Consider the following 14,651-nt stretch of genomic DNA (forward strand, 5'->3'; position numbering starts at 1 on the left):
CTTGCACATAGGAGTTTTGTATTTTCATATGTGCTAGAGGAATAACAATATTCAATGTAAAATCAAAATTATACAGATCTTACATGTTCCTTAGCTTTAAATTTTATTTAGATTAAAAAATAATTCTACACCTATGCCTTACTTCCTGGATGTTGTCATTAAAGAAGAGATATGCATCCAGACGGTGTGGGAAGACGGGTGAAATGAAATGACAGTGGCCCTCCTGTCTTTCCTAAGAGAACCAGAAGAGGGTTCATAAAATTTTCAGTATATAAAAAACAGGCTTGCTGTTTTGTTTGCTCAAAATCATTATTCCAACTCCCCTGATTTAATTATGGGATGCTGCAAAGGATTGACAGAGGAAAAAAAAATTAAAGACCTGTAGCCATTTTATAACACATCCAGACATGGCTGCCCACCTGATCGACAGGGGAAGGCATTGCACAGCTTGTTCAGCTCATAGCCTTCCTGTTTCATGCTGTCAGGGAGATGCTGTCTCCTGTCAGAGTGTTGGCTCTCCGAGAGATGCTCAGATTAGAAACTGTCCTGGAAAGATTCGACACTTTTTCTGCCATTGAACAATGGGGGCAGGGACATAAGGAACTTGCCTTGTTGGATGTAGTTGGCATCTTGAACATTAATTTGTCAAAATATTGAAAGCTCCTGATTGCTAACATCATAGATTCATTTACTTCTCAAATGGTTAATACACCAAATTAGCCTTGTCTGATAAAGTTCTGCTTGCATATTAGAGGGTTATCAGCTACACATGAAGAGAGCAAACAGGAAATTTCATTACTTCTAACATACTTTCTCCTGATCTTGCAACTTTTTCTTGTATGGGTCGTCACTAGCCATGGCTTTCTATCATAAATGCTGTATTTGATGCCTGGTGAGATGACACTCATATTTAATGGTCCTATGTTTCTCTTGCATGTATCCCGGGAAGACACTTTTACTATAAAATTAGTCTGAAAGATATATAAAAGTATATTGGTAGGCAATGTTTTTACCAATACAAGTTTTATAAATCAAGAAGATAATAATGATAATGATGGGGGTTGCTTCTATATACAGGTTTTATCTGTATCCTGGGAATTAAATGGCTTCTACAAATGCCTTCAGTCCCAGCAATCTAGAGCCACCCTTCTTTCATTTAGTGATTCAAAATATTGAAAAAAAAAAAAAAGAAGAAGACTACACCTTGGATTTTCACTCCATTTTCTCTGGCTGAACTATTTGGTCATATACACGTATTTGTATCATTTTCTATTTCCTTTCTTTGGTATATACAGAAAAATGAAATAGAATTTGAGAGATTAAAGTAGAACCTAAATGAAAATGAACAATTAGCAGGTTTTCTAAATGAGCAAGGCACAGGGGTGCTGATTAGTCTTAAAGGTGTGTTCACAGAAAGTAGTATTAGCCAACCCTGCTCTGGCTCAGCCATACTACAACCTGAAGCCAACCTTTGTGCTTCACTGATATCTCATAATGATCTTACATACAGGATGCAATAAGTTTCATTATCTACACATGCAAGCATGCAAGTGGGAATGGTTAAAAAGGTATATTGTCTCCATAAAAATGGTGACACCATCTTTTAGTATTTTTCCAATGTTTGAATAGTCACTTAAATTTTCATTCTCTCAAATAAAAGAATAATAATTTTGGGGTGAATAATAAAAATTATTTATTTTTTAATACTTCAAGGATAGTCTTTCCCTGAGCTAAACATGAATACATTCCATAGTATTTAAAGTGGAATATTTTAACATCAGAGAAATTAAATAATAAGACTTGAGGTACTCGGGTATTTTGCAATGGTATAAGGAAAAGAAAACAGTCATGCTTTTTAGCTGCTATTGAAATAAAATTATAAAAGCTGGATGTGTTAGTGCGGTCTGTAACAGAAGCAGGAGGACTGCTGCAAGTCAGGGTCATCTGGGTTCATGTAGGTGGCTCAGTTTCTAAATGAGTAAACAAGAGCGGCCAATAGAGTTATATCTTGTGATTATTAACAGTTATGGATCCCCAAATTACAGCAACCAAAAAAGAAAACTGTGAATAAGATTTAGAAATATTAATTGGGCTGTCTGCCCAAGCTTTTCTCTAAAAGCACAGTAGCATTTTTTATTACTTTTTCTATATCCTTTTGTGGTTGAGAAGAAATGAGAGACTATCTCAAAATTTGGTTGAAGAAATAAGCAATATTGGTAGAGAAAAAGAAACAACTCTGAAACAGTGAAATGACTGTCTTTCTTGCCCTGAGAAATTGATTTGGTTTGGGCTATATGATGAAAGCTCGTGTGGGTGGAAACTGTGTTGGGTCCGAATTGACAACTTCTTAGCTTTAATTTCATTTGTTTGGTCAACTCTCTTTTCTTGACTTTAGCGTTTTCATTTGTAGGATATGACTGCTAAGTTAGGTGTTTTTAAAGGTCTTTTCATTTCTACCATACACTTTTCAGGTCAGTATCTTTATCTGCAAAGTAGTGGCAATATAAGAAGTGAAATATTGAGATTGTTAAGGAAGTATTCTGCACTTTTCAATTGATGATTTAATTGATTACATTATCTCAAAATCTTAAAAGCTTCAAGGATGAAAGCAATGTGAATTTTTCTCAGGTTTTACATCTGGCTTTGTTTCTGCTGGTGTGTGAAATCTCTTATTTCTCTAACTTTTCTATAACCACAGAATGACTGTATTTTTTGGCATAATTTCTTTCCATCCATAATTGTATGACTTGTGATTGTTTGGGACTCATTGAAAAGAGCAGGAAAAATAAGGACATGAGGACTGTCTTGTAGAATCAAAATCCATCCATTGTTATTCTCTGTTCTGAATCACAATAATTTTTCTTCCACATTTAGAAAAATAAAAAAAAGGTAAGTGACTCAAAGAACTACTTCTCTGATGAGGGGGGAGGAATGGAAAATGGAGAGGAAGAGCTAAGAAATGTGACACTTACATTGAGAACATAAAGTGATTTTTACCCTCTCTTCATTATCAAATAAAAGAGGATTTTGTTGGTGTTGTTTTGAAGAGAGACTTGTATACAGCAAGCTAGCTCTGAACAGCTAACTATGTAACCCAGAAAGGATAACCTTGAACTTTTGACCCTTGAAACTCCACTGCTAGTTGGGTTTCAAATGTGTGATCCTATACCTGGATGAAAGCAACATTTCCAATGTCAAAATTAGCATAGTTTATAAGTAATTTCCAGTCCTCATTCCTGTGTGCAGTGCTCACTGGCTCTTTCACTTGTTTTCAGAGTTTGAGGTTGCTCAATGAATTCGGATAAGCTGCTTTGTCTCAGGTACTCTTCCCTCATTATGAACACTGTACACCTAGCAAGTGAACTTTCTGGGTAAGATGTTAATTTTTATAGATGTCAGCCAAGATAATGATCTAGGTCATCATAGAACACAAAATTTTTTTCTTCACATTCAAAATATGTTTCTTAGAGAAATGATCAGAATCACACAAATTGAGACAGTAGTCAAGGGTCAATGATTTAGAAAAAGGTAAAGCATTCTCAATTAGCAAGATATTAATGATACCATGAACATGCAGCTTTACAACCTCCAACTGCATAAAACACGAAAATCAATGGGAATAATATGTTTGACAAGCGCATATCTTAATGGACTTGCTCTCTGGGTCATTCTTAAAGAATAAACAGCGTTCTTCTTAAATTCTTCTTCAATTGTAGAAGAGTAAGTGGCAATGAGTATACCTTAAGGACAGAATCACTGTCAAGTAGGAAGTTCTATTTTATAGATTAAAGAGTATTGACAGGCTTTAACAAACTCCCATTACAGTAAATGTGTAAATGGGATGCTAGAAAGAATAGTAGAAAAGCCCAGGCAAGTCCTATATATAGTACAGTATAAAATTACAGAAGAAATGAACATGTAGACATATGCATGAATGTTGTGATGGTCATGTGGCTGAAAGACTAGGTCAGGGAGAGAAGGATGATGTAACTGGGATTCCCCATACATTATAATGAGTCAAATTTTCTTTTTTGATAGTAATTATGTGTAACCATTCCGTTAATACTTATGAGGATATGCCTCATGCTCAAGGGTTGTTTTGAGATATACAGCTAGATTATGTGCACGTTTCATTGATTTCAAGAGTACTTTTCTTTACTCATCCTACAAGAGTAACCAAGTTCTTTCAAATAGACTGCTTATTTGTTCTGTTTCCTGTTTTGGATTTACATGTGCAAAAACATTTCTTAAAGAATATCAACCTTGAGACTGGAGAGATGGTTCAGAGGTTAAGAGCATTGCCTGCTCTTCCAAAGGTCCTGAGTTCAATTCCCAGCAAATACATGGTGGCTCACAACCATCTGTAATGAGGTCTGGTGTCTTCTTCTGGCATTCAGGCATACACGTGGACAGAATATTGTATACATAATAAATAATTATTTAAAAAAAGAATATCAACCTTATATAGTTCCATATACAGGGTTCGAGACAAATAATACTATTTTGTCAAACTTTATATTTATAGTTCCATATATAGTGTTATATACAAACAATGTTACTTTGTAAAATTTTATGTCAAACTAATATATGTTTATATAATGCAAAATCCAAATAACAAGATAATTTAAAAAATTTTATTCTACTTTTCTCCTCCAATTATGTAGCAACATTTGATATTCTTACTACTATTATGTCCTGATTATTCCCTCATTTTTTCATTGAGGGCAGGAGAAAAATGAAACAAAAGAAGATTCACAAACCCAATGTCTCTGGAACTCACAGACATCAGACTCTCCATAGCAGGTGGAAAATGATGAATCACAGTTTATGACACATAGAGTATGGTCTTCTGTGCCGTGCAGTCCTGAGCACTACCTCAAAGATTGCAGATGATATTAAGCTACCTTTAAAACTTTTGTAAGTTGTGCCAGGTGGTAGTGGTGCACCCCTTTAGTCTCAGCACTCTGGAGGCAGAGGCAGACAGATCTCTGTAAGTTCGAGACCAGCCTGGTCTATGAACTGTCAGTCCAGGACAGGATCTAAAGCCACAGAGAAACTCTTGTCTTGGAAAAAAAAAAACATAAAAACAAACAAACCAAAAAGAACTTTTGTAAATTTCATCATCCCTCTTCCAAAGGTAAGTTCTTCATAGACGAGGATGACAAAAAAGGTAACTGGATATAAAATACTTAGCACAATGCTTGTGCCCAATAAATACACACACGCACGCACACACACACACACAAACACACACAAATGCAGTCTTTAGCAATGTTAGCGAAAAGGGTTTTATTTTTAAAATTCCTTTGCCTTCTAAATACAAACACACACATGCACACACATGTACACACACACATACAACAAGGCAAGACATAAAAAGATACCTTAAATGACAACATTTTATCACTAGAAGAAGAAATATTTGCCCCAAGAATGTAGAGCACTAGGTAGATTGTAGGTTCTATAGCACTGGATACAATGCTTATTACCTCAGTCTGAGTTTCTTTAAAATGAGTATGAAAACTTTAGCCCAGATGTGTTCTGAAATGAGACAAATGGTTTCCTGGAAACAACTGTTTGTACTAGAAGGTCATTTCCCTGCATGAAATATAATCCTTCTAGGTGCATACAAATGATATTCACACATCAGTATGTGACCAAGGATACCTAGCAATGTGGCCGAGCACAAAGGGTAAACTTACATAAGATATCATGAGGTTGGATATTTCTTTATATTTCTTTTTTGTAAATAGATTGGGCAGTTTTCCAGCATGAACTTGAAGTTGCTCAATTTAGGTTCCAGAAATAAGGGTGAACATGCCTGGTAGAAACTGTTCAAAGTACCTACAGAATTCTTGTTCATCTCTTCTTGATCATTTGCAAACCTTTTGAATCTATGACATCACCATATCCTGTTTTGACTGCAATCCTTGAACTTTGTATACTTTTAAAAATTAATAAATAATTTCTAAAAATTGAAATGTGTAAAGCACTAAAGAGAGCCAAGAGAGTTCTTTTGTTATATATATATATAATTGCTTGTAGGGGGAGGATACTAATAGTCTAGTGGGAAGACAGGAAGTTAAATAATTAACTTGGATTTGGATATATCAAATATATCATCTGATAAGAACTTTTAGAAGAATAAATTTGTAGTAACGTTTTGATGAGATGTTGTTTGAATTAAGTTCAGAATTGCAAATATATGTTATTTAATGGGGTAAACAAGGGAAATACTTTCCTCTGTAGTCTTACCATAAAGAAATAAAGTTAAATGCCTGTCAGGTGACACACACTATTAATTCCAGCACTCAAGGTGTAGAGGCTGAATGATTTCTCAAGAGTTTGAAGCCATCTCAGTTTATATAGTTCCAGGACAGTCAGTACTACAGAGAGAGAGACCTTAAATCAAAAAGTAAAGGAAGAGAGAAAGGAGGGATGGAAGGAAGGACGAAAGGAAGGAAGGAAGGAAGGAAGGAAGGAAGGAAGGAAGGAAGGAGATTCAAGAAAGTGTTCACAGAGATTTTCCTACAATGGGCACCACAGAGTGCAGGATCCTCATTCATATCCCCCCACAATACTTATTTACATGTTCTACATGCAAGTCTTCTATTTAATTTAGATATGCATTTATTTTATCCCAGTCTTAACAATATTTCCTCTTCCCTAATGAAAGGTTTTGAAGAACAACACTAACGCTTTTCTGTATTTTTTATTTTGTCTAAGTGTGTGAACACAATTCAGGAAGAAATGCCCCATGTGAGTGTGAGGAGGCAGAGGGCAACACTGGATGTTTTCTTCTACTGTTATCAGGTGCATGAATGTCTGTGTGTGTGCATGCGCGCACGCGCGCGCGTGTGTGTGTGTGTGTGCTTTTGTGATAAGTTAGCTTACTAAACCTGGGATGTTGGAGCTTTCTACGTGGCTAGAAAGATTAGAATCTTTTTCATGTGGTGCCTGGAGTTCTGCATTCCAATCTTCATGCTAACCAAGAAAGCAGATTGCCAACTGATATATCCCCCCAGTCCCAGCTCTTAATTTTTGTGACAATGAGTTTGTCAAAATTCTCCTATATCACTAATGCTCATAGTGTACATCTAAATAGCGCTTGTCTGACCTATAGGCACAGAGCTGCTCAGCTTGTTTCTTTTAAGAGATTTAGAATTTCAGCACTTAACATTTAGTGATTTGTTATGACATGCTCACATTTTTGAATATTGGTTCAAATAGTACGGGTAACACTTGTGATAATTACTACTATTTTCCTGCTATGTGACCCTAGTGCCATACTTAAACATCTATAAACATAAATGTTAAGATGCTAAGACTTATTTTTAACACTAATTTTTTTTATTAATCTCGCTATCATTTTGAATATACTACACTTCCTTATTCTATCTGCTTTGTTATTCACTTTGAATCTAGAAAGGTTCAGTCCTCTAAGTTTTTTATTTTTTAAAGATTAATTTGGATATCTTCTTTTTGTGTTATTTTAAAGAAGGTGTTATTATCCTTTAAGCAATGAAAAACACTACTGGTGTGTTTATCATCTGTACATGATTGCAACCTTCTGCAAGGGAAGTTCGCATTACTCATCCCTGTATCTATAGCAGCTGGCAAATTGAAAAACCTCAAAATATGGTTGCTGAAATCATAATGTTCATGTTATGCAAGATGGCATTATGACTAACTAATATAATAATTCCATATAAATTTATGATATTTGGTAGATTTTATTAGAAACAGCACTAGATTGAAAGAAGAAAAAGCTGATTTTAGGCCTTGATCTATGGGTGACTTAATAATAGGGAAGAACCATTTTGAAACATAATATTATAATATTTATAAAACAGTCTGTTTTATAAAGTGCCTTGAAGCACTATGATTTCCATGCATTTATCTACTTATCATTGACTCATTATCATATATCATTAAAACCTGTGAAAATATTTTTGGCTAAGAGCTACAAGTGCATATATATATATATATATATATATATATATATGATAGTAATATACATGGAGGTGGGGTGCTTATGAGAAAACCTGTATCCCAAATCAAGTGTCAGAACTTATGTACATAAAATATTGGTTTAATTTTTAGTTTTGACCTCATAATTTTAGAATACCATATTCTCCTTTTTTATATATTTTCCTTGATATGTACATTTTCTTCTCTAATGACACTTACATATTGAATTTATTCCTGCAGTGTTCCAATAATACTTCATGAGTCATTAGCATCTTTGAAAATACTTCATATTTTGTTGTTACTGAAACTTTATATTGTGAGCAAGAGGATTTATGTACATTAGCACACTGTGTTCCCATGCCTTAAATTTGTCCTAACACAATTATTTCATATGCACTATATGGGAATTTTAAAATGTGTTTAGATTCAGTTAAAATCAGGGAGCATGACCCCACCATGAAGAAAGATGATTAAAAGAGATCACATACTAGTTCAGAATTGTGAATAACAGAAGATTATTTATTTAGGGGTAGACTCACAAATCAATATTCTCTGCTGGAAAGGAGGACGGTAACCGAATCCCACAGCCAGAAAAGAGGCTGGATGTGGGCTTTATATTAACATAAATGAATATGAGGCCACACCCAAGAGGGCAGGTAACTTAAAGGCTACTACTGGTTGTAGAAATTCCTACAGCACCTCCCCCTTTTGTTTAAATAAGAGAGTTCTAAGTTTAATACAAAATTATATACAATCAGAACAAATATATCAAGGAAGAAATATTTGATAAATGTTTCAATAATGAGTTTAAGTCTTATATAATAAATAACTTGACCAAGTCATAAGAGGAAAGGAACTACAACTATTTAGTCTTTAACCCCCATTGAAGATCCGAGAAGGGAAATAATATTACTTAAGTAAGCAGGAAGTGCAATCAAGCAACTTCCGAAAATGTACAAGTGACAGAGACAACTGGCTACCAAAGTCTCATTTGCAACATTGAAGCAACCAACTTTGACTAAGGCCTAGAATAACTGACACACCATTTTCAGAGGCAGGAAACTTTTCAAAACCGTCTTACCTTGTCCTGGAAAGATTTGACAAGATTGCTTGTATCCTGCTTGTCCTGTCTGGACATTGTGCATTTTGTCAGTGGTTGATGCATGGGAAGTTCCTTGCCCAAAGGCCAATTTTGCCAAGAAGAAAACAAGCTCCAAGTAGAGTGTCACCATAGCCATATAAACCTTGCAGAATACAAAACATAGTATTAGCAAAAACGTTACTAAAAGTTAAATATTAATTTAGTCTGCCATATTGATTTATTAATTACCTATTATGAGATCCAGTAATTGTTTTAGGTGTAATAATCTTTATTGTCCAGCAGGTGTCACGGTTGCAGAGTCGCAACTAGCAGCGATGCAACCTGTGGTGGTAGGAAAGGTCTTGAGCTGCCTTATTTTCCTGCCTTGGTACTGGTTAAATACTGAGAAATATGCTTTGCTTGACAAATTAAAAGCAATTAAATCAACTCCATCCTCGGAGCAAAAAACCCAGAACTCAGGGGCAATGCTCTGGGGAAATTTTCAAGTGGCCATACACAGTAAGCTCTGCTGTGGTGGGGATTCTACAACAAACAAACAAACAAACAAACAGAAAACAGGTAGAAAGAAGGCAGGGCTGGGAGACTTTCTCGGCCTTGGACTGGTTAGGCCTTTAGGTTTGGAGTGGAGTCCAAATCCATGTGGGTCGCCAGATGAAGATGAATGCTTACAAGAAATCCCACACTAGTTCAGAATTGAGAATAATAGAGATTTATTTATTTAGGGGTAGACTCACATACCACAATCCTATGCTGGAATGGAGAACAGCAACAGAATCACGCAGCTGGAAAGAGGCTGGATGTGCACTTTACATCGGCATAACTAGGATAAGAGGCCACGCTCAAGTGGGTGAGTAACTTAAAGGCTACTGGCTGTAGGAATTCATGTAGCACCCTAGCAGTGCTGTGTGCAACCTAAATGTGTTAGAGAAGAGAGAAATTGCACAAATAACTCAACATTGTAGCTTATCTCAGAAACTGTTTACCATAACTACATTTTATATAACCATGTCTTAAAGGTCTTAAGTAGGCAACTAAATTTTCATGATTTTTATCATAATTTCTCAATAAGCTCAAAAATGATAAATTTGCTGAAAGCCTAGATGGTTTCGGTTAGAAACAATATGTGTCCATACTACTCAAAGGATCAAATAAGCAGATAGTTACTTTTTAGAGGTTAAAGAACGTCTGTAGGAGTGATTTAACTTTTTCTTTCAAAACATAGATGGTTCTTCTTTGGATTTTCAGTTACAAAGCAAGAGAACCACAATGCAATTCACTAACAATTTAGGTTATAGCAATGAATCTGCCTCTGTTGTTCCATATGGGTGAAATGCAATAATTGGAATAAACATTTCATATTCAAACTTCTTTGCATTAATATCTGTCTATGTAATGAAAGTTTCTTCTTGTGAGGAGGACAGTGAAGGCTGATGCCAAAATTGATCATTAGAGAGAAATTTGATGGGTTTGATTCAACTTATAGGTTTTAACCTAGGGTTTTATGCCAAAACAAGGTCTTTTATTAAATTTCTTTTCCTGGGTCACTAGGGTACAAGCCAAGACTCTCAATGAGTTTTATTTTAGGCTCACAGAAATTTCTTTGCTCTAAATTTTCAAGACTAAAATGATTTTCAAAACATTTAGGTGATATAGGAATAGATTTTATGGTCTCATTCAAGTTAGTACTTTTTCCAAAATTCAATCCACTTTTCCAGAAAAAAATAGGAGCTACCTGAGCTATGCTATTATTTTTAAACTAATTTTCTTCATGAAAAAATTCATGAGAGAAATCCAGACTATGTATGGTAGCCTTAAACTTAAGGGAACTACAGCGCGTTGTGATCTTTGGTCAATGAAAGAATTAAGAAATGGCCAAACTTCCTCCATGCAAGAGGGCCACATTGATTTTACAGAACAAAGGACAAAATAAATAACATTTTATATGCTACTGTGGTCAAGTGTACGCCCTACATACCTGCAAACTCGGATTCAGAGGAAGTAAAGAAAAAAGAACAATATCCTGAACCCCTATGTTAGTGTAAACCCACCTTGTGTCAATACTTAGTTGATTTTGCTCTTTTTTTTTTTTTTTTTTTTGTCTTCAGAAACATTTCTGCCATTGAGGAATTTTAGACATTTGAAGTAATCCTGATTCACAGCTCATCACAAAGGAAGCATACTGGAAAGAGATGATAGGGTGGCATGAATAGAGGAATGCAGGGAAAGTGTGGACAAAAGGCATGAAAAGTACTGTGGAGATGCTAGAGTTGACGTTTTCACATGGGCATTGTTTAAATAAGGCATGGTCATGACTGCTCCGCATATATCTTGATGTTATTTATGAAATGAGTACTTCGCCCAAGACCCATTATTTTGAAAATTATTAAAATTATCTGTATTGCTAACTGCTAGAAAAGTGTCACAATATGTATGTCAACTAATAATAAATATGTACATATTCTATGCAGGAAATAATATACTTTTAGGGAATCAATGAAATTGATCTTAGTTACCTCTTAAATTTATATAATATGATTCCCAAGAATTGGCCTATTTTGCTTGGTGCTATTGCAGGTGCTATATTAGCTCTGCCAGTGATTACGATTAGATAGCACCTCAGGAGGATAACTCAACTACTTTTCTTGGGAGCTCACTTAAATCTCACATAGCAGGCAACTGTTTATACCATAGTGATATTCAAATATCTATCTCTAGTCGAGAAACTGACAGGACATCATATTAATATTTATGCTAATCTATATTTAGGAAGACTTAGTTTGCATATACCACCTACTAGTTTGTCATCCAGGCATTCCAAAGGAGAAGCTCTTTGTGTGGTAAGAAAATGGTTTATTTGGTATGGTATCATGAAACTAACTGGCAAATATGCTAAAACTCTCCAAAGTATTGTCTGGCCAGTGTGAACCCTGTGCAATGTGGTGCTATTTTTCTTGATGATTCTCAGTCTCTTGAATGCTTCTTGATTTGTTGAACACAGATGTTAGGTGAAACCATAGGTCACATTCATGAGTGTCCTGAATTCTCCAAATTTCCTATGCATTTATGAGGCATTATAGCCTAGAGACTCAAATGCCAGTTCTTTCTCTTAGGACCAAAACCAGCAAACAAACAAACAAAAACAAAAATCAAAAATAAAAGCAAAGCAATACATGTAGCAAAAAGGACCTTAGGGCATTCCCATGTTGCAAGCTGGTTTTGTTGTTGTTATTGTTCACACCTGGCAGGATCACATATGGTTTGAGAATAAAACAATCCTGAAAACTAAAACAGCTCATTGCATTCCTATGCAATGTGTCCTCTGCTGCAGTCAGAGGTCTTTAAACAACATTAATTAGCGTATGATAATTCTGTAGACAAAAAATTTTCAGTGCCTTTTCTGCTGTTTTGTTTGTTTGTTTTGCAATCAAAATCCCTTACTTTAACTTAGAAAACCTTTCTTGCACTGCATCTTCCAGACTCTTCTGAATAAGACTTCCCATTCTGGCCCCCACAACACACACCTTGTCATGCACAAGACTACTGACTTACACCACAGCAGGATTTCCTCTTGCTCACTCTTCTTTCTCTATTCCCATGTTTTGTTTATTTCCTAGCCTTGCCTCCCCTCAAATACTGTTTGTTTTAACTCTTCAATCATATGTTCTCTATAAACACTAGAGAAAATGACTCAATGGGCGCCGACAAAATAAGTGATCTTTGGAGAAAGCATACATACTTTCTCCATGATTACCTTCAGAATGCTACTCATTTTTTCCTCCATTCACTGCTGCTGATTAAAGTCTGAATGATGACCTTTCTGTTTCTCTTGTTTTCTCTGGTGGGACTGATATTTCTCAACTGATCTTTCGTGTCTACTTTTAGATTATTTCATGCTCACTTAGGGTCTGTATTTTTTTTCAATTGAAAACAAAAAAAATGTATTAGAGTTTAATAATGCTTGAATCCTGTTATCTTTCCTGATCTAAAAAACAGGGCATAATAAGTGTGATTACTCAAAAATGGGAAGGAATATTAATCATCTGATTTTTGAAAAATATTTCTGCACTTCCCATATTCATTCAAAACAGTAAACACCTTAGTGCATTATATGATCAGATGGATTAGAATTAACTTGAATGACCACTGCATATTAACTCTCTGAGGTCAAGCTAATCATCATTTAACTTTCTGTACATAGTATTTAATGCAGAGTGGTATGCACTCTAACATTACATATTATATGATTGTACTCACAATGAGGAAATATACAATGGTGAGTAGAGGACAGCATTAGTTACTTTTCTGACACTGATAAAATGCCATGACCAGTGCATATAAGAAGAAGTTTATTTGCTGTAATAGTTCCAGAGGACTAGAGTAAACTATGGCAGTGAGGAATAGCTAGGCAGGCTTTCTGGAGCAAAGAGCAGAGCACTTACATTCTCAACTCAACCATGAAGCAGAAGAGCAGGCTTGAGATGGCACTAGGTGTTTAATAGTAAAACCCATCCCCAGTGACATTCTCCCTCTTTCCTTCCTCTCCAATGACTGCACCTTCCAAATGTCCCCAGACAGCATCATTAAATAGGCACCAAATGTTAAAATGTTTGAGCCTATGTAATGTAATCTCACTCAAGCTACCATGTGTGTGTGTACATCTGCTTGTGTTTTGGAAGTAAAGTGTTTATCTTTTTCTACTCCTCAACCTATAGTGAGGATCAATATCAGAGCTCAGCTCAGCTCAGGCACTAGAGAAGTAAATATTTTGAACTTTAATATGCCTTTACCTGCAGTCAAAAATCTGGTTTTGGTGTAAAACCTAATGCCTTTGACTTAAAAAGTAATTAATTACTTCCTCAGATTTCACTGTACTTTTCTAGCTACATTTCCATGCAATGCCAGGGAACAACTTTGCCTCTGTAGAGGGAAAAAAAAAAAAAAAACCTGTGAAGATTGTTTCGAGTAAGAAAGTCTCCATCAGGGTAGCCAGTGCACTACACTGAGAGATCTCTATCCTGAATTGTAATGCTTTCATTAGGTAGGATCACCTTTTCTCCATAGAGAAGTGACCTTATCACTTCTTTCTTCTTGGTGAAGTCATTTTTATAAAATGCAGTGAGTAAGAATGAAACACACTTCAATTTTTCTCTTCAAAATTGGCGTGAAAAGAAAGCCTAACATTTCTTAATAGACTAAAAAATGGGCATAACTGAAGAATCACAGTTGCATTTTGTACTCGGAAGCCATTTTTATGTTCTGAGAGACATTGAAATTAACCAGCTATTTATAGCAGCCTTGGTAGTTTTCAATCTTGTTTTAAAATTGTTTTTATTTTATTTTATATTTCATGTGTATGAGTGTTTGCTTTGCATGTATTTATATGCACCATGTGCATACTTGGTGTCCATAGAGGGCAGAAGACAGTATCAGGTAGATCCCCTATACTTTGAGTTACAAGCGGTTGTGAGGCACCATGCATGACCTCGGTATTAAACTCTGCTCCTCTGAAAGCACAAGAGCTCTTAAATGCTCAGCTCTATTTCCAGACCCAAACATTGTTTTAAAAACTGCTTATTTA

The 14,651-nt window shown here is 35.3% G+C and overlaps 1 protein-coding gene across 3 annotated transcripts in view; it reads left to right on the forward strand.

Annotated features, from left to right (window-relative positions):
• The window catches only part of Lrrc4c (leucine rich repeat containing 4C), a 1,344,378-nt gene that overhangs the window by 356,264 nt on the left and 973,463 nt on the right, over positions 1 to 14,651 (forward strand). The window contains exon 1 of one of the 3 annotated variants that reach the window (XM_041641255.1): positions 9,800 to 9,920. The exons of the other annotated variants lie outside the window; for them this stretch is intronic. The gene's annotated coding sequence lies outside the window, so the exon portion shown is untranslated. Of the gene's footprint in view, positions 1 to 9,799; positions 9,921 to 14,651 lie in introns of those variants that run through there. 3 annotated transcript variants of the gene reach the window in all.

The sequence above is a fragment of the Microtus oregoni genome, unplaced genomic scaffold, assembly GCF_018167655.1.
Source record: "Microtus oregoni isolate MIOR12 unplaced genomic scaffold, Mior012 000068F_ref0000429, whole genome shotgun sequence".
In the NCBI taxonomy this organism is placed as follows: Eukaryota; Metazoa; Chordata; class Mammalia; order Rodentia; family Cricetidae; genus Microtus; species Microtus oregoni.